The sequence below is a fragment of the Lucilia sericata genome, unplaced genomic scaffold, assembly GCF_015586225.1.
Source record: "Lucilia sericata isolate MDLA Ls3-8-SP2 unplaced genomic scaffold, ASM1558622v1 Contig000024F_arrow, whole genome shotgun sequence".
In the NCBI taxonomy this organism is placed as follows: domain Eukaryota; kingdom Metazoa; phylum Arthropoda; class Insecta; order Diptera; family Calliphoridae; genus Lucilia; species Lucilia sericata.
This window is the reverse complement of record NW_023994062.1, coordinates 1,267,375-1,292,591: the sequence shown is the minus strand read 5'-3', so window position 1 is coordinate 1,292,591 and position 25,217 is coordinate 1,267,375. Positions and strand designations below refer to the sequence as shown.

At 34.3% G+C, this 25,217-nt stretch overlaps 1 long non-coding RNA gene across 1 annotated transcript; it reads left to right on the top strand.

The window, feature by feature from the left end:
- The first annotated feature begins 14,762 nt into the window (after window positions 1-14,762).
- LOC119609577 lies at window positions 14,763-24,681 on the top strand. The gene is made up of 3 exons (XR_005231937.1): window positions 14,763-15,405; window positions 17,738-17,838; window positions 24,087-24,681. It is a non-coding gene; the product is annotated as an uncharacterized LOC119609577 (long non-coding RNA).
- The last annotated feature ends 536 nt before the right edge of the window (window positions 24,682-25,217 follow it).

The window sequence follows — 25,217 nt, the reverse complement described above, 5'->3', positions numbered from 1 at the left end:
GTCTCGACCGAGAACATGCTATTAGCAAAAACATAGGGGTGAAAGAGAAGGATGTACTCGGAGAGAGCTCTAAGCTACCTCAGCCTTTAAATATAGGTGAGGGTTCCGACTCTGAATCCTCAGAAGATAATAACAACACCATTATAGCAAATCCCAAAAAGGATGAAGTAGGGCAAATGGTGAAACAGGTGAGTGATAGCATAGCTAAACTACCTATTACTAAGAAAAGACTATCTGGAGCACAGAGGAGGAAGCTGAAAAAGATGCTTCAGGAAATCATAGTTAGTCAATCCAACGACACTCCAAAGGAAAAATCGGACTCTCTCACAAGATTTGAGGCAAAAAGGATCAGGTCTCCCGAAGAGTTGACAAGTGAGAATAAACCAAAGAAGAAAAAGAGCTCCCCGTCTTCTAATGCACAGTCGAAGCCAAGCCATACTTCACTCAAAGTCAGAATCCTGAGAGTAAGGGTGACAACGCCAAGATAGATATCCCGAAGACGACCACGTCGGCGAAATCAACCTCGAAGGTAAGGGTATCCCAAAAGAAACCCCGAAAAGCGAGGAAAGATAGGCTTGACAGTGGAAAAGAGCCGCCATCTTACGCCAAAGTTGCCAAAAGAAGACACCGGGATGATCTCTGATATGCAGTTTACGATGCCGGTAATCCGACAGGCAAAATTCCAATAGACCACCAGAGTAAGGTAGAAGATCTGGTGAACAATAAGATAGTGGACCACGCAATCGCTTCAAAGAGCCAACAACCAATAGAGAGCGTGAGCTGCGAGTTCAGAATGGGCGTTATGTTAATGAGGTCGGCATCTCACCAATGTGTGAGCACCCTAAAGAACTTGGTGGAAAGTATCCCTCCTCCCTGAAAAGGCGCTAAGCTGGGACTGGCAAAGAAGAGCGAGCTTCCGGTGCTCTTAAAGTCCACTGTCTACATAAAAGGATGGGGCAGTAAACTGGCTAATGGACGTATACTGGAAATTCTTGGTGGTCAAAATGCTGAGCTGGCCGTGGAAAAATGGGATGTCTTTTACAGGAAAGAAGAACCTGAGGGAACTTTATTTGTAATAGGTATCGACCAGAAATATATGGCTAGTCTTGCCAAGAATAAAGGTAGGGCTTACTTTGCCTCTAAAGCTTTCATATTCAAAATTGGGAAGGTGCCGATTGGAAGGCTGTTACAACAAGCCTCGAAAAGAACACTAAAATACCTAAGACCACAGCATCAGTAGCAACTACTGATAACGTTAAGGTGTCAAATCCTAAAAGCGAGGAAGATACCACTAACTCGCCAAAAGAAGGTGCAGCTGCCCTTTCCAAAATTGGGGAGGTGCCGATTGAAAGGGATGTCAAAACCGGCCCCGATAAGGACACCAAAACACCTAAGACGGCACCCAAAGCATCATTAGCAAGTACTGATAATTTTGAGGAGTCAAATCCTAAAAGCGAGGAGGAAATCCGTCACTCGCCAGAAGACAGAACAGCAGTGCTGTCCAAAATTGGGAAAGTGTCGATTAAAAAGACTGCTCTTCCTATGCCTGATAAGGACACCGCAGTGCCATCAATGGTACCCACTGCATCAATAGCCACTTCAGGTTACCCGGAGGAGTCAAATCCAACGAGCGGAGATGTGATCACTAGCTCGCTGGAAGACAGTTTAAATGGATGACAATGATTGAGGTTATCCAAATAAACCTCCATCGGAGCGAGACAGCTACCAACGCTCTGATGGCTAAAATTAACACAGGACGATTCGCAACAAGGTTTCTGGATTAAATCACGTAAATTTCCAACTTTTCTACGCTGATACAGGGTCTCGACCGAGAACATGTATCTTATGTCACAAGAACATATACCTTGCATCTTTTTACCTGCCTTTCGATTCTCCGACACTACCACCAACGTCGGAGCTGATGAAACTGGTCGAAGAGGCACAAAGGCAAAATAAGAAAATTGTAATAGGTTGTGATGCCAACTCCCACCATGTAGCTTGGGGTAGTACAAACACCAATCGCAGGGCACAAGCCCTTATGGATTTCCTTAATACTAAAGACTTGATCACATCGAACTTAGGTAATAAAGCTACCTTCGTCAATAGAATCAGAGAAGAAGTATTAGATATAACTATATGTTCAGAAGAGCTTATAAACGAAATTCAGGATTGGAGAGTTTCGGACGAGCACTCCTTTCTGACCATCGGTACATAAGATTCAAAATACTACGGCCGCCACCAAAGCCGATAAAGTTTCGGAATAAGTCTAAAACTAATTGGACAATGTTCGGTTCCTTATTAAAGAGTCGTTTATGTCAGAACACTTTTCAATGTCGAAATAAAGAGGACATAGACGCCAAAGTAGAAATGCTCACAAGTGCCTTGGTTGAATCGTTCGAGGACAGCTGCCCTCTGCGAGAGCGGAAATCTGCCCAGGAGAAACCCTGGGTAACCGGGGAGATCCGGAACCTTGGTAAGACTCTTCGCAAACTATTTAACCGGGCACGGCGTAAAAATACCACAGTATACTGGGATGAGTATCGTAGTAAACTTGGTGAATATAGAAAATTGTTCGTAAAGCCAAACGAGACTCCTGGAAACTTTTCTGTGTACAGGTAGACAGCGTAAATGACGTATCGAAGATAAAAAAATTCCTATCCAAAACTCATGTCCAACCAGAATCTATGGTCGATGATACGGGCAGGAGGCTGGAGAATATGGAGGAGACAATGAAACTCCTAATGGACTCTCATTTTCCACCCGGTATATCGAATAACATAGATGAACCGATATTGGAGGAAGGGGAGGCTAACACGGAAATTGTAATTACATCTGATATGGTTAAAGGGGCAATCAAGAGCTTCGCTCCCTATAAAGCTGCAGGGCCGGATGGCATTTTCCCGGCACTCTTACAGATGGAGGCGGGACTGGTTTCCGTACATCTGTCTCAAATATTCACTGCATGCTTGAAATTCACATATACCCCCATTAAATGGCAGGATGCAAGGGTAATATTTATACCTAAACCAGGGAAACCTAGCTATTCGACACCTAAGTCTTATCGACCGATAAGTCTTACGTCCTTCCTACTTAAAACTTTGGAACGGATAGTTGATAGTATGGTGAAAAGCAGTATACCCGACAAAGACCTAAAATTTAAGCAGCATGCTTATGTAAAGGGACGATCGGTGGAAACCGCTTTAAACGAAGTTGTCCACTACATAGGTGCATCCTTTGATAGCAAACTGTATACACTGGCGGTATGCATTGACATCGAAGGCGACTTCAATAACGTGCACACTGATACTCTTATCCAATCCCTAGACCAGTTTTATGTTGACCGGGTGCTCCGTAACTGGATCAACCACATGCTAAGAACAGATGGATAAGCTGCGAGATGTACGATATAACTATCAGGAAAAAGGTATTTCGCGGTATACCACAGGGTGGCATTTTGTCACCTTTACTCTGGGTTACCACGATTAATAGCTTCCTACGGACCCTAACTGAGAAAGGACTTAGACCTGTCTGCTATGCAGACGATGTCGTAATACTTTTAAAGGGAAAGGATCCAAATTACTTGTGTAGAAGAGCTGAGGTGGCTCTGAATACAGCCTTGACCTGGGCTCAACCGAGAGGCCTCAATGTTAACCCGGCAAAAACGGAAATCTGTCTTTTCACAAGAAAGACAAAAATTTCTACGTATACTGAACCTTGCTTCCTGGGCAAGAAGATACCAGTGACAGACAAAGTTAAGTACTTAGGTGTAAACCTCGACCGGAAATTAAAATGGAGACACCACATAGAGGATAGGATCAACAAGGCACATCGGTGCTGGGGTCTTAGTCCTACTATGACAAATTGGCTTTATAAAAGTGTAATTAGACCAATTCTAGATTATGCTTCAATAATCTGGTGGACTGCTTTAGACAAAAAGTGCAATATCAAACTACTACAGGGAGTTCAGCGTACATGCTGCTTGGGTATAAGTGGTGCCATGTGTACCACTTTAACGAAGGCTCTGGAAACGTTCCACCCATTGAAACATATTTAAGATATGAGGCGGCGCTTACAGCCGAACGGCTCTTTACTTTAGGCGAACTGGCCAAAAGCGGTTATAGGACACGTCATCAATGTATACTGGACACATTGGAAGGTTATACACAATCACAGGACGTGCCTGATCGTATACCGGACACAGAATATGTCGGAAACTTTGAAACGCTGATCCCAGATAGAATGTCTAGGTCAAGCGGAACATTAGAGCAAATACCATTAGGAATCCGTTGTTACACGGATGGCTCTAAATTGGGGGACAAAGTGGGGCTGGGTTTCTATATTGAAGACCCAGAAACAGAAATATACCACCGTTTACCAAATCATAACACAAGCTTCCAGGCAGAAGTACGAGCAATAACGGAATACGTAAATTGGATTAGAATAAATATGGCGCCCACAGCGCTTAATATATTTACCGACAGCCAGAAGGCAATTAGGGCGAAAAATCTCCTCAAAATGAGCAAATCTGAAGTTAGTATGATGGTACGTATTCTGAGTGGACACACAGGACTACGAGCACATCTATGCAAAATTGGACGTGGGGATTCAGACGAATGTAAAGCATGTGGAGAGGACAGTGAAACTCTGGAGCACTTTCTTTGCCACTGCCAGACATTCGTCAAAGTTAGATCCAAGTATCTTGGAAGTGATGTTATTCCGGAAATAACATTCCTGACTAACACTGATTGGAAAATTCTTAGGAATTACAGAAAACTGAGTTTCTGAACACTGAAAAATAATTCAGTTTTTTTTTCATGATAAGGAGCGCACAACAGGCCCGATAGTGGCCTAGGTGTATTTCTACGGATTTGATGTAGTATACATCCTCCTATCGACCTACCTACCTACCTATATTTCCAACATAAAGTTCCATACAAGTTTTTAGCGTACACAAGATCGTCCGATAGGAGTTATATATCATTATAAATATACGGCCATAGTAAAATTTTTTGTAAAAAAAGTTGTAGTACACATCCTAGAACGATGAAATCCGGAATCCGGCATCCGATTTCTATATTTCTAATTTAAGTGCACAAGATCGTCCGATAGCAGTTATATATCATTTTCTATATACGGCCATAGTAACAGTTTTTGTAAAAAAAAGTTCGATCGTCATATATATATATATATATATATATATATATATATATATATATATATATATATATATATACTGCCATAGTAAATTTTGTTGTTGTACCACACCCCCTAGAACGATGATATCCACTAACAAATTTATCCACCTTAATGTTCTATATAGATTTTTATCGTGCACAAGGTCCTCCGATAGCAGTTATATATATACCATTTTCTATATACTTTTTTTGTAAAACAAACAGTTCGTTGTTGTAGTACAACCCCTACAACGATGAAATCCACCAAAAAATTTATACCATCCGATTTCTATATTTATAAAGTTCTATATAGATTTTTATCGTGCATAAGATCAGAAAAGAATTATTAGATATCTTCAGAAGAGCTTATAAACGAAATTCTGGATTGAAGACTTTCGGACGATCGGTACATAAGATTCAAAATATGTACAAAGCCGATAAAGTTTCGGAATACGTCTAAAACTAATTGGACAATGTTCGGGACCTTACTAAAGAACAGTTTAGGACAGGACACTTTTCAATGTCGAAATAAAGAGAATATAGACGTCAAAGTAGAAACGTTCACAAATGCCCTGGTTGAATCGTTCGAGGACAGCTGCCCTCTGCGAGAGCAGAGATCTGCTCAGGAGAAACCTTGGGTAACAGGGGAGATACGGAACCTTGCGAAGACACTTCGCAAACTATTTAACAGGACACTGCGTAAAAAGACGGCAGTATACTGGGATGAGTATCGTAATAAACATGGTGAATATAAGAAAATCGTTCGAAAAGCCAAACGAGACTCTTGGAAACTTTTTTGTGAACAGGTAGATAGCGTAAATTACGTAAATGACGACGAAGATAAAAAATTCCTATTCAAAACTCATATCCAACCGGAATCTATGATTGATGACACGAGCAGGAGGCTTGAGGATATGGAGGAGACAATGAAAAATAATTCCTTCAGTGAACTTTTTTCATGATAAGGAGCGCACAAGAGGCCCGATAGTGGCCTAGGTGTATTTCTTCGGATTTGATGTAGTATGCATCCTCTTATCAACCTGACCTAGCCTAACCTAAACAAATTTGTTTGAAATAATTCCCAACTCTGTTCATACAAAATTTGGCACAATTATTTGTTTTGTTTACAGATATGTTATTAAAATGTCAATAAATCTCACAATACTAAACCGGTTAGAAACAATTTTGTCTCTATTAGAAAACATGTGAAAATCATTTTCCAAAATTATTTGAATTTAAATATAAAAAGTAGCTGGTGGAGGGGATTTAAGATTCGTCTCAGCCGAATATAATACTCTAACTTGTTTTAACACAGCGTTCACACGATGCAATTATTCGACATTCACGCTCTTATTTGACATTCAACCCCCAATTACAAACTGAATTACATGATTTTCCATACAAAATTTCGGCTGCAATTAAAGAAACTTAGAACTCTTAATGTTCAATTTTATGTTTCGTTGTTCAATATTATACAAAATTCAAGAGGTACTCTTGAATAAGGAAAGAGTATCAAAAGTCATATTTTATATATTATCACTCACTTAATTTCATGTTTCTATGTTCAATATTATAGAAAATTCAAAAAGTACCTTTTGAAGAACGAAAAAGTACCAAAAAGTCCCGTTTTATATGTTCTCACTTATTCGGGACTCTACAGGTTCTATTGTGTGTTTCTAGGTTCAATATTATAGAAAATTCAAAAAGTACTTTTGAAGAACGAAAAACTACCAAAAAATACCCTTTTTGGTACTCATATTTTATTGTGTCTATTTGTTGCTTTTCCATTCTCCGTACTTATTGACTGATGGGATTATTTCACAATAACTAATCGCCTGTTGTTTTTGTATTGTTGTAGCGACGAGGCTACCTTATTAACTGCCGGTCCACACTAGGAAACTATTTTTGGGAAACTTTTATTTTTGCGTGAGAGAGAAAGAGAATTCGAGGTACGGAGTTTCTCGTACTAGTAAACTCGTTTTGTTTTGTTATTCTTCTCATTCGTACAAAAACAAATCAATGCAATTAAAACGTAGTTTCTGAAACAAAAGTTTCTATGTGTAGACATTAAGGAAACTTTAAAAGAGAATAAAAAAAGTTTCTCAACTAAAGTTTCTGTGTGCATGCACCAAAAATTAAATACCCGTTAATAAAACAATCTTTTGATAAAACAGCAAACCCTAAGAGCTGTTTTTGATTGTTGTGTGGTGAGTTTCTGTAAAAACGTAAACAAATGAAACAAAAACAAATTACTAGACATATTTATTTTGTGCTAAGAAAAATTTATGTATTTTAATAATGTTTTATAGCCAGTGCAAGTGTTCTTGGTGTACACCATCCTACCCCAATAACAATCCCGGTTTCTTTAGAATCAAATATTTTTAAAACGGCCTTATATAATGTGCAATTCTATATTCCATGACTGATTGATAGTCACGGAATCCATCGGAGATCAACCTAAAAAATGAAAAAGGGGTGGCTTTAACTTCTTGTTCCGTTCATATGGGGCAAGATTCGAGCCTCATCGTATCAGTTCGCCAGATACCTCATTTGTGTATATTGCAGGGTCCTGGTACCCAACACAGCCTTATTGTAAACGGTCTCATAATAACACTTAGATATTTTCTTCATTCTACGACTATGCAAGAATACAGCTATGACATATTAATGCTTTAAGTACTGCATGACTATCAACCTAAAATCTTACAAGAGACCGGCGAACAATGTGATCCCCTATAGTTCCGTCACTTTCAAGATCGCTAAATCACCACTTGTGAGACACAACCCATCAAGGAGTCAAGGAACGATTTACACCGTTTGTAACACATCGAAATATTGGTCTAATGTCCATAAAAGTATATGCTGGGATCTTATTACAGTCTAAGACCATCTAGCCAATATTTGCCAAAATAATTTTAGTTGATGGAGTTTTTTATTGAAAATGAACAATATCGGTATACGATAAACTCATCAGGGAGTCATCGTTTGTAACACATCGAAATATTGGTCTAAAATCCATAAAAGTATATACTGGGATCTTAGCCAATATTTGCCAAAATATATTTAGTTGACGGAGTTTATTATTGAGCTTCAATATTCCAGTATAGCGAGGAAAAACGACAAAAACAAGTTTTATAGGAACTAAAATCTTTTTGCCAAATTTTATGAGGATCGCTTCATATTTGACACTGCTCTCATATAAGGTTCCTCTCAGGAAATTATTTTACAAGATTTATAAGATCCAAAACATTTCTGGGTTGGTCCAAAATTGACCCTACCCCCATATAAGTTCCCCTTCAGAAAAAGATATTAACTCCAATAATTGTAATAGAAATACCAATATAGTAAAGAAATTCCACATAAAAAATAAGTCAAAATCGTTTTGTCAAATTTAAGGGGATCGGTCCATAATTTAACCTATCCCCGATATAAGGTCCACATCGGGAAATTAATACCGCTCATAACTAGCTTAAAAATGTATATCTATAAAATTCGACATGACAACTTTTATATGAAACAAAATTTATCTGTTGAATTTTGTAAGGGTCGGTCCACAGTTGACCCTAGCTAAAATCGCTAACAGATTATGCCATCCGATTTCTACACTTCCAACTTAAATCGTACACAAGATCGTCCGATAGCAGTTATATTTAATTTTCTATATATGGCTATAGTCATATTTTTTGTAAAAAAAAGTTTGTTGCTGTACTCACACCCTAGAACGATGAAATCCGCAAAACAAATTATGCCATCCGATTTGTATATTTCCAACTTAAAGTTCTATATAGGTTTTTATCGTGCACAAGATCGTCCGATAGCAGATATATATCAATTTATATATACTTCCATAATAACATTTTTTGTAAAAAAAAGTTTGTTGTTGTAGTGCACACCCTAGAACGATGAAATCCGGAAAAAAATGTATACCATCCGATTTTTACACTTTCAACTTAAAGTTCTACATAGGTTTTTATCGTGCACAAGATCGTCCGATAGCAGTTATATATAAATTTATATATACTTCCATAGTAACATTTTTTGTAAAAAAAATGTTTGTTGTTGTAGTACACACCCTAGAACGATGAAATCTACAAAAAATGTATGCCATCCGATTTTTACACTTCCAATTTAAAGTTCCATGTAGGTTTTCATCGTGCACAAGATCGTCCGATAGCAGTTATATATACATTTATATATACTTCCATAGTAACATTTTTTGTAAAAAAAAAGTTTGTTGTTGTAGTACACACCCTAAAACGATGAAATCTACAAAAAAATGTATGCAATCCGATTTCTACACTTCCAACTTAAAGTTCTATATAGATTTTTATCGTGTACAAGATCGTCCGATAGCAGTTATATAAAAATTTATATATACTTCCATTGTAACATTTTTTGTAAAAAAAGAAGTTTGTTGTTGTAGTACACACACTAGAACGATGAAATCCGGAAAAAAATGTATGACATCCGATTTCTACACTTCCAACTTAAAGTTCTATATAGGTTTTTATCGTGCACAAGATCGTCCGATAGCATTTGTATATCATTTTCTATATATGACCATAGTATTATTTTTTGAATGTTTTTTATTAAAAGGCATTCTGTAACGATATAATCCCAAATATATTTATATTTTATCAGATTTGTTCCTTTCCACATTTATATACATATTTTAATTGATCAAAAATAATTTTTTTAAAGTAAGTCATGAAAATCAATTTTTTTTAATCTTTTCCACGTGCATAAATACATATTGAAAATGTAAATAATGAAAACGAGTTTTTGCGTCTTTTCCACTTGCAGAAACACATATTTGTAAACAAAAAAACTCACCACACCAAAAAAAATGTTTATTTTGATAAAACAGCTGTTACGGTTTGTTAAATTTTTCGTCGGGTTGTTTTCTTTATGTGCGTTCGTTGGTTGTTTTCTTTATGTGCGTCGACTTTTAACTAAATGAAAAACGTCGAAAAGTCGACTTTTCGTTTCAACTATAGAACCAAGGCGAATTCAGATAAGGTGGTGGCAGTTCTGCAACAACAACATTTTACATGTATTTTGTATTTGCATTTGGTTTACGTAGATGTCAAAAACCATAAGTACGGCGTATTCATGAAAAATGAAAATGAAAAATTTTTGTAAAAAGTTTATATTAAAAAATAAAGATAAAGATATTAAAATTTGTGAGGAAAATATATTCTGAATTGAATAATGTTTGTTTCAAACGAAAAATTTTATTCCGACAGATTAATTTGCAAAATTTAAGTGAGTGCCTGAAGTTAAGTAAAACTTAATTTTTTGTGAAAAATAAACATAAAAAAGTACATATTCATGAAAATATTATATTACGAATGAATGAATATTTGTTGCGAATGGATAATTCTACTCCGGCGGAGTAATTTTCAATATTTGGCCATAATGTAGCAGCCGCCGGACGGGTAAATACTTCATATGGGTTTTGTTATATAAAGCGTTCCGGAACAGACTTTTTTGTAGTTAATCTCTTTATCTACATAGTGTATATATAAAACAATATTGTTTAATTTGTTAACATTTAATAGATTTCAAAATTAAGCCATAACGTAGACGTCAGCTGCCACCAGCCGGGTAAATACTTCATATGCGTTTCTTAATATTAAATTTTCCGGAAGAGACTTTTTTAGTTAATCACGTTATCTACAAAATGTTAATATGAAATATAAAACAATATTGTTTAATATGTTACCATTTAATAGAAAAAAAAAATATTTCTCTTAAATAAAATGTTTGTATACATACCAATTATGCCATTATTTAAATAAAATGATATTTGTTTACGAGATACTTGGTATTTTTAGATTTTTTACATAAATAATTCAAAATATTAACGAAGTTTTTCTCCGTTCAACGGACATTTATAAATATAAAAATGTAAACAATAACAAACTTTGACAGCTACGTAAACCAGGCGAATTAAGAAAAAAATTATCAGCTGATTGAATAACACCACCTTATATGAATTCGCCTTGTATAGAACCCTACCAAAATGTTAATTTTTGGTGAAATTGTCAGCTGTTCAAACGAGTCTACTTTATATCAAGGTATATTAATTATCAACTACACAGACTTTATACGTGTCCTTCCTATATCAACAAATGCATTAGGAGTCTACTCTACAAAAACAGTGATAGACATTTTTCCGGTTATTTGACTGACACCATTATGGATTTATACACAATTGTATGGAATAAAGTTCTTCTATCAAGTTCTTCAATACAATATAATAAACTTGGAGGAAACTTTTGTGTACCTACGACTGCAATAACTAATGAATGACATTGGTGACCAATGCAATGACCAGTGAACGACATTGCAATAACAATAATGAATATTTCTATTATAAGTGCTCTTGTACAATAAATATGTACAAATGAATATAGAGGAGGTTTCACAAACAATTACACTTTTGTTCCCTTTTCAGGTTCAATATTAGAAGCATGTTTTTGTATTTCTGGGTTTCTAATGCAATTGAGTTCCTGACAGGAACTTCATGTATTTCACATAAGTGAGGTTCTTTATAATTAATGCTGGACTAAGAGGAATATGATGTTTCATCCACGGCAACACGTTAATGCTTTCATATTTTTGAAGATATTTGGAAAAAACGATTAAAAGTATAAATGTGCACCATAAATTATTTATTTTCATTATTTACCTAGTTGTGCCGTAGTTGTGAAAGCAAACTGTAGAAACTGCATACAATTCCAATATTAAGGTTGCAGAATATATCGAAAACAAAGCCAGTTTCAACCTGGTCAAAGATTGTACTAATTGTTTTGTATTTTAAAACTTTTAATAATATTTTAAAAATAATCTTTATCTTTATAAACAACTTTTCTTTAATTTTTACAAATTCGCCTGATATTATAAAACAGCTGTTTTTGACGTTATACCTACACCTTAATTCGCCTAAACAAAAACAAATAGTGTGTTGTTTTTTGTAGTGTTGTAAATTAATTCGCTCAAGGTTGTCTGAATTCGCCCTTAACACTACGTTATAATTAATATATCTTGAGTGTGTTGTTTTTTGTAGTGTTGAAAATGAATTCGCTCAACGTTGTCTGAATTCGCCCTTAACACTATCTTATAATTAATATATCTTGCTTTATATATTTACTTTGAACAAACACAAATACTAAAGGGCCCTTCAGACGATCACACTTTACGTACGACGTCTAATGAAAAAGAAAAGAAATTCCATCCGTATGACAAAAAAGAATAAAAGTCGTATGATTTATATTTTTTGTGTTTACACGATTGGTAAAAAACAATAACAAAGTAAGATGGAAACAGTTGTTGTTTGAATCAATTAAGTAATTTGCCTGTGTAAAGTGACATTCTGCGTTGGTCCACTCTCTGGGGACAACAGGTGGTTGCTGCCATTAACCCGGCTAACACTCAAATGAGTGATGGGTCGATGGCATCATCAACCTGCAGCACAAAGTATACAGAGGTGTCACTTTTGACATTTAAAAAAGTCTAAAATCAGCTTTTGTTTGATTTTGAAATTGTTTGGTGAGAAGAGGTACAGTGAATCAATTAAGTAATTTGCCTATGTAAAATTGTATAAATTTTAAGAAAAAACTTTATCTGAACAATTATTTTTAGCAAAATAAAGCAATTTGTCTTATATTTTAATAAAATACCATAAAAAGTAAAATCGTGATATTAATTAACGAGATTTTTGATCAAATGTGAACGTATTGTTAATTTTTAAGGTCAATAAAGTATTTTGCTTTTTAGGTTTTTTGTTAATTTTTTTAATATTTGTTACGAACCTTCTGTTGGCCACTGGATTCCACCACCCTACTAGCTCACGCGGCATCACCTCGGGGTGTGATTCTCAACCCTTTTGATGACCATGGTCCGCTACAAAATAACTTACAATTGAACAGAAAATCAAATACGTATTCAACATACACAGAGCGAAACACACACATAGGGAGAAAGGTGATATTCTCACGATTACATCGGGTCATTAACTTATTTCCTATGGCCTTGAACTCATTACAAGCAATTCCGCAGCAGAGACCTGCGCCGATCAAATCTGACGGCGGCGGCGGCCTATGTAGAAAAGTTTCAGCGGCGGCTTTAAGTCGGCTGTGAGCCGAATAAATTTGCTATATTGCAAAATGCATAAAATTTAAAAGTAAACGTTTTTAGTATTTACGTATCCGATTAAAAAACAGATATTATTGAAGTTCTTTTAGTTTTGTGATATGGAAAGGAAAACATCAGGCCAATCAAAAATAATGCTCATAATACTAACATAATTCAAAAAACGTCTTTTCGAGAAAAATGAAAGAATGTTTTAAAACTTTTTAAATGTTTCATGATATTTTACCCTTTTAACAAATTTTAAATATATCAAATTTTCTCATTTGAATTTAAACTAAATTTTTACTTATCGAATACAATGTCTAAAAGCATCAGTTTTATTTTTTAGAAATTTTTAGCTATTTTTGAAAACAGTTATATATATTTATATAAAGAATTGGAATGCATAATTTGTAGTACTCAGTTTAAAAACACGAATTTCCAAAAACACATATTTTAAATTTTCAGTAAACAATATAAAAAGGTAATAACTATACCCTTCACCTTCGTGAGAAGGGTATATATAAGTTTATCATTCCGTTTGTAATTTCTATAATATAATTTTCCGACCCCATAAAGTATATATATTCTGGATCCTTATAGGTAGCGGAGTTGATTAAGCTATGTCCGTCTGTCTGTCTGTATGTCCGTCTGTGTGTTTGTTGAAATCAGTTTTTAGAGGAGCCCAGATATCGGGGTCTGTTAGACATGCTTTCGAGAAGATCGCTATTTAAAATCAGCAAAATCGGTCCATAAATACCGGTGATATGAGCAAATATCCGAGACAACCTCTGAAAATTTCATAAAAAAGACAATTTCTTTTCATGCTTTGATATAAGCAACAACAACAACACTGCTTATTCATTGAGTATTTCGTTTCATATTGATATTCAATAAGTTTGTTTTTGTTGTTGCTGCTAATTCCTAATAAATTGATTTTTCATTTCATAACCCCTACCTCCTATCTATGTAATGGTCCTTACTGCTATTGCTGCCTCCTACCATAAGCCATCTGTACGTATGATTAATTGTAGTTACGTTTATACGTTTGAAGGTAAAAACCACAATTTCCACATAAATGAGTAAACACAACGCGTAAAGCCTGGGAAGATTGTTAAACATGAGCAGAGAAATATTTCTTTCAATACTTTTTTTTGCAAAATATATATAATGTAGTTCAAGACTAGCTACAGTGGCCAAAAAATGTGAAACTAATCAAATGAAATTGCCAATAAATAATAAATAGAAATGTATCTTTTTAGTTAGTTAGTTAGTTTGTTTTTAATTTGTTTAATTTTAATACATATAGTATTAATATGCATATAGGAATCGGCGGCTCAATTTAAGCCGATATAAGCCTAACAAATTTTCGGCGGCGGCGGCTTCTAAATTTATTCGGCGGCTTGGCTTAGCCGGCTGTGAGCCGATCGGCGCAGGTCTCTGTTCCGCAGAGAAAAATCGTTTAACTTTTCTCTTCCTTCGGATAAACTACAAATCTACCTATAAATTCAACCTTGTTTTTACTCTTTTTATACAACTCTGCATGCAAAAGCTCATTTTCCATAATGGACTTCCAGTAATGAACAGCTGACATTCAACCACCAATAAAACTGAGCAAACATAAACAAAAAACATCTATGTGAAAATAATAAAATAAACAATCAAAAAAATTAAATTCAACAAAACAAAAAGAACTCCTACCACTTGGCCATCGTTACCAGGACCGGACCCTACAAAACCACAAAGAAAAGAAACAATGATGCCTAAAAAAAGAGAAAAAAAACTAACAAACACAAAAAAAAAACTACAAACAACAAACTTAAAGAACTAAACAAAAATTCATACAGAAAACAAATCAACGTTTTAAAAACAACGAGGCCCACATACAAAACGAAAATACACCCGCAACAAAACTCCGATGCCGCTGATGGTATTCAGAGGGAGCGGTGTGCGGCTAAATTTCAGCGTGACCAACGTGGGGAACTCCCACACCCTGAGATTCTATCAGCCGGGCATTAACACTTAACTATTTCCAATGGTGGCAATTTGGGTATCACAATCCCTACTGATGTCCCAATGAATCAACTAATATCAGGTAAAAATAATGCAATAAAAAAAACTAACGATGTGAACGTTCAATAACATTCAGGTGTTTAAATGATTTAACCAAATTAAGTGTTAAACAATATTAAATCAAAGACATAGAAAAGTGTCAATATTAGGACGAAAACATGTATACCGTATCCCAGCAAAAAAAGTGTGGAAAAAGATGTAGAATTTTCATCACAACTAGTAACCCGAAGTGCTTCAAATTCGGGTGTAAAACCTATGAATTTTACATTAGCGTGTCATTGGAGGAATGTTGTTCATTTTTGGCAGCTTTGAACTACATCTGATCTTATTTTTAGAAGCAGTAAAAATCCGATATTTGGATGTCAAAAATAAAACACATTCTCTTAATGACACGCTTATGTAAATTTCACTACTCTTTCACCAAATCTTGATGTACTTCAAATATGTTATTTGTAATGACTTTTCCACATCTCTTTCCTCACTTTTAACTGGGGTGTCATTTATAAGGAAATATTTGGTTTATAAAAGTGAAAAATATGAAATCGCATTTTAAGATGTGATTAAGATGTGGTTTGTAAAGTATGACATCAATTATTTTTTGCTGGGATACTTTTATTAATAATTTCACTGTTTTCTTAACCTAATATTGCACTTAAAAAAAAATATATCACAGATAAAAATATTATTGCACTTAAATTGGTTAATCTTTCCTATAAAAGAAGTAAACAAAACAAAAACGTAGAAGTGTTTATTCTTTGGTAGAAGTCATAACTAGTGCTTCGAAGATTTCACCACAAAACCGTAATATAAATACATATAATACAATATTAGGACAAAACATAAAATTTAAAATATATTAAAAAATAAATAAATAAATAAATAATTAATTCTATTCTAATATTGCACTATATAAAAATATCATAGCCCTGGAAAAATCTCAATATTGCACTCCCCAGCAAAAAATAATTGATGTCATACTTTACAAACCACATCTTAATCACATCTTAAAATGCGATTTCATATTTTTTACTTTTATAAACCAAATATTTCCTTACAAATGAAACCCCAGTTAAAAGTGAGGAAAGAGATGTTGAAAAGTCATTACAAATAACATATTTGAAGTACATCAAGATTTGGTGAAAGAGTAGTGAAATTTACATAAGCGTGTCATTAAGAGAATGTGTTTTATTTTTGACATCCAAATATCGGATTTTTACTGCTTCTAAAAATAAGATCAGATGTAGTTCAAAGCTGCCAAAAATGAACAACATCCCTCCAATGACACGCTAATGTAAAATTCATAGGTTTTACACCCGAATTTGAAGCACTTCGGGTTACTAGTTGTGATGAAAATTCTACATCTTTTTCCACACTTTTTTTGCTGGGTCAGTTATTTTTCTATTTATCCACTCAGATTATGCCATACATCAATCTATTGTCTTCGGATAATATATAACATGCATAAAGATAAAAACCCGCCTACTATTGCTTTTTTCACAAGGAAAATGCATAGTGGCTCCCCAACATTGCTACAGATTCTGACAAACAAATAAATTCCAATTCTTGTAATTGGTTCTTGACCAACTGTAGCACCTTTGGCGCAAAATAAACGAATGCTTTTACAAAGCCTATTAAAAACAATCATCCTTAAATACTATATACATTCACCATCATATTGGATCGTCAATTATTTAATACTGCTAGAATCTGTGCAACTTCCCAGCAAAAAAAGTGTGGAAAAAGATGTAGAATTTTCATCACAACTAGTAACCCGAAGTGCTTCAAATTCGGGTGTAAAACCTATGAATTTTACATTAGCGTGTCATTGGAGGGATGTTGTTCATTTTTGGCAGCTTTGAACTACATCTGATCTTATTTTTAGAAGCAGTAAAAATCCGATATTTGGATGTCAAAAATAAAACACATTCTCTTAATGACACGCTTATGTAAATTTCACTACTCTTTCACCAAATCTTGATGTACTTCAAATATGTTATTTGTAATGACTTTTCCACATCTCTTTCCTCACTTTTAACTGGGGTTTCATTTGTAAGGAAATATTTGGTTTATAAAAGTAAAAAATATGAAATCGCATTTTAAGATGTGATTAAGATGTGGTTTGTAAAGTATGACATCAATTATTTTTTGCTGGGTTAACTTGGAAACACCCCTATCATTCCTGTTAACGTCGCGAACTTCACCTGCACACATGTTGAAACTTCCATTAACTTTCATTATGAAATGTTATTGAAGATAACGAATACATTATCCGAAAATTGACTACGGGAAGTATATATATTACTATTTACATAAGTTTTTACTTTGTTTAATCCTTTTCATAACTATCTTTACAGTCTAAAATTTGATTTGGCATCATGTGGAATCATATTAACAAAACTGAGGGACTGCACAACATCATAAGAACAACCAAAACTTTATTTGCCGCATAATTCTGGTAAGTTAGATTTTCTTAACATAGATTGTAGTACAATACATAAATAGGCCAAGTTCACACTAGTACTAGAAGTTATAAAAGTTTTTCGGCTATATTTTGATATCTTTTGAATGATACACACCCAGTGATTTTCCCTGGAGTGTCTCCAGTTCATACATGTTATTCCCGATAGCCTTTACCACTCTGAATTTTAAAAATTTCCTACAGAATTTTGAGTTTATGTTCTTTCCAAAGTTGCTCAAAATATTGTTACGTCGATATACCTCTTGCCCTGGGATAAACTTTACAATTCTCGCACCCCAGTTGTATCTCTCAGCGCTTCTCTCATAGGCCTTAGCCATATTCTGCTGCATCTTTTCCCTGATCAATTGCATTCTATCATTAACATTCATTTGCACTATTTCATGGTCCGTTAGCGACTTAAGTTTCCTCCTTAATTTGTAATCCGCCCCATTGCTAAACATGTGATACCCAAATAAAGCGAAAAACGGCGTAACACCTGTGGCAGTATGTACCGAAGTTCTTAGGGCACATTCAATTTCGGACAAATACATATCCCAGTCGCGGTGATCTTTATCCAGGTATGCTCGTATCGCCGATAAGACCGATTGGTTCACCCGTTCGCTTGCATTGCTCTGTGGTGAATATACAGCAGTTTTAAGATGTTGTATCTTGTAAAGATTCATTAGGCTTTCAAAACTTTTAGCCATAAATTGGCTACCGTTATCGCTGTGCAACACCTCAGGCACTCCAAATTTGTGAAATATCTCAGTGACAAGGAAGTTAATGACATTTGCGGTTGTGGCTTCTTTCATTGCTTTTAAAAATATAAATTTCGTAAAATGATCCATAACTATAAAGATATAACAGTTTCCCTTTTTAGACCTGGGATATTTTCCCATGAAATCTATATATAGTTTTTGAAAGGGTCTTTCAGTTACCACTTGATGTCCTATCTCCGGTCTCATGTTTATATTGTTAGGTTTAGTTTCCTTGCATATTTGGTAATTTGCTATAAAATTTTTCACTTGTATCGTCATTTTCGGCCAGTAAAAAAATCTTTTCAACCTTTCCAATGTTTTTGTAACTCCTCCGTGAGCTGTTATTAGTGTTGAATGTGCATTTTCTATAATAGCATTAGTAATTGTCGTTGGAATCCACAGTTTCCACGGAGACTCTTCCTCATTCTGATCATAAGTCTTCTTGTATACTAGCCCCTTTTCAACCTTCAGATCAGGCAACATTTCAGCGTTTTTTCTATATGGGCTGCCAAATCTTTGTATTCATGGCTTTCAAATTCGGTGGTTTCAAATCCTAGCAGATCAGTTATGTCAATCTCATCAATATTGGGCAGCCTTGATAGCATATCTGCTACTATGTTCTCGGAGCCTTTTCTATGCTCTATTTGGAAATCAAATGCCTGCAATTGTAAAGACCACCTAGCCAATCTTCCCGTGAGATCTTTTAACGACATGAGCCATTTTAGACTGGCGTGGTCTGTCACAATTGTAAATGGCATCATTTCAATATATTGCCTGAATTTCTTAACCGCCATTACGGCAGCTAAACACTCCTTCTCAGTAACTGTGTAATTTCGCTGACAACCGTTTAGCTTCTGGGAAAAAAATGCAATAGGATGCTCCTCTTTTTCTCCATGTATCTAGTAAAGCACTGCACCGATTCCATAATCACATGCATCGCATTGTATAAAGAATTGTTGCGGGTGATCCGAACCCAAAGTAGAACTGCTGGCACTGTGTTTTGTTTGTGTTCTCTTCTGTTGTTGTCTGGAGTCCTGTTTGTATATTATATTTGGTGTTTTCGTTCCTCATGTTCTTTTGTTTGTTGATTCGGTAGTCCAGTGTGTTAAGCCTGTTGTTTTTTGTGTTTCTGAAAAAAAAGAAATAATTTAGTTATTTATATATATAAATGATTTACATGTGTACTTACCATTGATTGTAATCTTTTTTGCACGTCTCGATGTTTGTTGTATGTCTTTTTGTTTGTTTGTGGAGTCAAATTGTTTTAATTGCATGTTCTGTGTTGTTTTTTCTTCTTCTTGTATATTTCTCATGTGTTTGGTTGTGTGTCAGCTGTTCGGTGTAGAAACACCTTTACTATAATGTAGTAACGCGACGAAAAGGCGTAAAGCACAGAGTTGCATTTTCCATTCAGGAATGGAAAATAATAATTTTGGCGGGTTTTGAAAAAAATAAAATAATATATGAATGAAAACAATATTTGCAAATTTTGATGAGAGCCTGATACCATAATAAGTGCGGACGAAGATTTGGATGATAATTATGGGTCAGGAGGAACAGGAAAGATGTCTGTCGGTACATAAAGAATTGGGGAAAACTATATAAATATAATATAAATATTTGGCTGATAGCAATAAGATATTTAAATATATATTTTAAATAAATAGATATTTGTAAATACTTACAGTTAACGGTAGGAAAACTGGCAACATAGATTTTCCAGTAAAATCGCATAAGACAAAGTAGTTAAGATTAAAAGGGTAAAAATGAAATTTAAAAGCGAAACTAAAGTTGTCCAGTAAAGACGTTGAAAAAAAAGGTGAAAGGAAAATAAATTAAAAATTACTGTGTGGATAATATAAATTTTTGTGTGTGATTGCGAGAATTAAAGGGGAACGTAAGTGGAAAATAACAAAGAAGAATTAATTTGAAATGTTTCTTAAAACCGAATTTCTTTTAAAAAACAGCTGGCTATTATTATCTTGAGACGAGGTCACCATAGACGTCTTTATAAACCCACGCCCTAAGCATATATAATAGCCAGGTAACCCTTTTTAATATATATTAAACACAAGAACAATGTTTTTATTCTTGCTTATGTGGTCCAAAAATATTTAAATGGCAAGTGTACTTTTCCTAACCAATATAATTAGTTCGTTTTTTTTTTGGATAATAATTCCTAGAAACCCTCTAAATGAAAGTTGCGGAAGGATTAGAAGGGTAGAAGTGGGAAATATCTTTTATTTATTATCCAATATTGATGGATGAAGACCAAAATATAGGAAAAGATTAAAAAGATATATATAAATATCACGTTCCCGAATATAGATTAAGTTAGTTTTAATTGTAGTGGTGTTACTGTGAACCAAATTTATAAGTCTCGCGTCGAGTGTTATAGTTTATGTGTGTGTTTTACAATTTATTTGTTAAGTACACTTATCCCTCGATTAGTAATAAATAAAAAGTGAAATAGTTATCTTGAGCACAAGCTACGCGAGATAGAGTATTGGACCCTGTATAGTGGCAGGTGAATCTAACCTCAGAGAGCTCTTTTAGGTATATGAAGATATATAGTTCGCGAAACCTAAAGTTTAAGGAAGAACATTAGCTTGAGCCAAAGATAGTAAAGATTATTTACATGAAAATTAAAATTTATAAAAGAAAAGATGCGAGGGAAAACTGTATTTATGCCTGTCCAAGTTTATGTAGTAATATTGTCAAGTTAAGAAACATTAAACTACATCTAGGATATATAATAAAAGATGTGATTGGTAGATTTATGTAACACTTTCTATATTATTTATTTAGCAAGATACAGGTAATGATGGAATGGTAAGCCAAGGGTAAAGGTCATGTGGATTATTGGGTCGTAAGCTTGAATTGGATGCGTATGCAGCTGCGACAAGGTCGGGAGGGCAGACGAGACGAACAGCTGTCTCGGAATCTCTTCATGTGGTTGTTTTGGTTTGTTTAGTTTCTGTAGTTTGTTTATTGTAGTTTTTTTTTTCTTTGTTTACTGTTCGGTTCGGTGACTGGTGAGCAGGGTTGGGACCACCTGAGATCAATAACATGCTCCATAGTCGGAAACCTCGCCAGAAACGCGTTCCGTAACAGAATCTTTTTGTAAAGTCAGCATGTCGAAGGACAGGTGCGGAGGTTAATGCTCTCTTGAGTTTATCGAAAGCTTCAACTGCCTCTGGAGTCATTACAAATTTGTTTGCCTTCTTCAGAGTATCTGTTAATGGTGCGGCTATTACGGAAAAGTTTTTTATAAAGCGGCGATACCAGCCAGCGGTACCCAAGAAGCTACGAACTTCTCTTATGGATCTTGGTATTTTCATTTCCGTTATCGATTTAACTTTATCCGGATCCGTTCTCAACATGCCATTTCCTATTATAAAACCTAAATATTTTAATTCTCTGAAACAAAACTGAGACTTCGTTAGTCCTATTGTCAAGTTGGCTTCACTTAACGATTTAGCTACCTTTTCCAATAATTCTAAGTGCTTGTCAAAATCATTGGAAATAATCAAAAGGTCATCTAAATAAATAAACACGTTATCCTTAAGCTCTTGTGGGATAACTCTATCCATTAATCGACACAAGCGCTGAGCCGCATTACAAAGGCCGAATGGCATTACTCTAAATTGATAAAGCGGCCTTCCAGCAACTGTAAATGCGGTGTAAGGCCTGCTCTCTGGCTCCAACTCGATCTGCCAAAATGCATATTTGAGATCGACGCTACTTATAAAATAAGTTTTGTCGATCCGGCTAAGAATCCCATCAATATTCTGCAGAGGATATGCATCTTTTATTGTTAAACTATTAAGCTTTCTTGCATCGAGACACAATCTGTTCTTACCCGGTTTCCTAACTATCGTAATCTTATTATTCCACGGGCTCTCACTAAGTTCTATTACTTGAGCATGTTGTCTATTTCTTTGTATGTGATTTCTTGTACGGCCGGAGAAATCGGATAATATCTATCCTTTACTGGCTCTGCTCCCTCAACTAACTTGATCTTGTGTCTTTCTAAGGTAGTTTGACCCAAACCTTTCGACTCAAACGTATCAAATTTTCTTATTACGTTTAATTATCGTGGAATTATTTAAATTTGTATTTGGCATTGACCTTTTCCTATTCCTTGTTTGTATCCTTTCTTCCCTGTTCATATCTCAAATCGGCTTGATATTTCAAATCTATTTGGATTTTGTTAAATTACCAAACTAAAATAAAAATAACGATAAATAATATTGGCTAAAAACAAATGGTTATAATATAGCTTTGTTCCAGAACTTTTCTGGCTAAAGAGAATTAATGAATTTTCTCTTCGTACTTGTAAAAAGTACGGGAACAGAAAAAACAAAATTTCTCTTTCAATGAATTTGTATTGAAGTTTATTCATACAAATTTCTATTAAAATTAAAATAAAATTGAAAAACTACAATCACACATACTTATTTATCAAAATAAATCAAAAATTTTAAACAGTTTTTGTTTTCAATGTATTTTTATAAACAAATAATTTATTTGACAAATTTTTTTCTATTTGCCAGGAAAAAATGTTCTGGCTAAAACCTGCAAGTTCTGGCAAAGAGAAAACAATTTTTATTTCTCAATTTTGTTCTCTTTTACAATTTCTGGTAAAAACCTGCAAACATGACAAGTAAAGGATTAAATACACAAATACCTAATAAAAAAAAGGACATAAAAATAAAAAAAAAATAATAATAAAATAATAAAAAAACTTAAAATATAATAATAATTAATTACCAAAAAACAAAAATAATAAAATAAATACAACAAACCCGATACAAAACTATCAAATATTTAACTAAATCAATACAGATAAACAAAACAATAAATTTTAATAAGTATAATTTAAATTCAAATTTGCTATAAAATACTAAACTAGGGATTATTGAATGGCGACGGTTTGACGGTTGATAATATTTGATTCCCTATATCTGAGCTATGTGTGTAAATGTTTCACTAAATCAATAAGTTAAAAAAAAAGGATCATTCATAACTAAACAGTTTCTTCTGTGCTCTAGTATTACTTTAAATCTGTAATCACCAGAGGACAGTAAACAATTTCCATCGACACAACTGACCACCAGTTTCATAACCAATGTGGCTGTCGATGTGACCATTGCAACTGCTCCACAAAAAAAACTTCAAACTGAACTAATACAAATTAATAAACAAAACACGAATTATGGTAAACGTTTAGAATGAATTCTATTCCATTTACTAAGAATACACCATATCTTCGTCTGAATAGGTCGTGCAATTTAGCCAGTATTCTAATAAAACTGAAATTCTGTCGCACAACTGACTTTCTGAATAACTACACAAAAACGGCTGCGACCATTCATTTTTATCAGCATATCTGGGAAATTGTACGTAGTGCTATTTTAATTATTCTAGTAGTATATTGCCTAGTGTTTTGGTCATCTACACTAATTACTTTCATTCTATTTTCAGTTTGGGCGCCATATTCTGTTACGAACCTTCTGTTGGCCACTGGATTCCACCACCCTACTAGCTCACGCGGCATCACCTCGGGGTGTGATTCTCAACCCTTTTGATGACCAAGGTCCGCTACAAAATAACTTACAATTGAACAGAAAATCAAATACGTATTCAACATACACAGAGCGAAACACACACATAGGGAGAAAGGTGATATTCTCACGATTACATCGGGTCATTAACTTATTTCTTATGGCCTTGAACTCATTACAAGCAATTTCGCAGAGAAAAATCGTTTAACTTTTCTCTTCCTTCGGATAAACTACAAATCTACCTATAAATTCAACCTTGTTTTTACTCTTTTTATACAACTCTGCATGCAAAAGCTCATTTTCCATAATGGACTTCCAGTAATGAACAGCTGACATTCAACCACCAATAAAACTGAGCAAACATAAACAAAAAACATCTATGTGAAAATAATAAAATAAACAATCAAAAAAATTAAATTCAACAAAACAAAAAGAACTCCTACCACTGGGCCATCGTTACCAGGACCGGACCCTACAAAACCACAAAGAAAAGAAACAATGCTGCCTAAAAAAAAGAGAAAAAAAACTAACAAACACAAAAAAAAACTACAAACAACAAACTTAAAGAACTAAACAAAAATTCATACAGAAAACAAATCAACGTTTTAAAAACAACGAGGCCCACATACAAAACGAAAATACACCCGCAACATATTGCTGCATTATTTTATAAAATTTAATATTTTTATTACTCCTATGTTTTAGAATGACACTTTTTAGATATTTTAGTAGTGGAACGACTAAGTTTGGACATTTCTTAACCGATTTATTATCCTATATACCTATAAGAATTTCTCAATATTTGACTTAACATGAAATCTATCGTTTCTTTGATTTAATTTCGAGAATAATAAGTACATAATTTTGAATTGGATACATGATATATTAGGAAATCAATGGATTTGGACCTAGAAAAAATTTTTAGTGGGGTATAAATGTATAGATTATAACAAAAATAATCTGGGTTTTTGGTCATATTGTATTGACAAACAAAAACTACATTACGGAAACCCCATCTATTTGGGGAGTACTGTGTGAATTTCATTTAGAA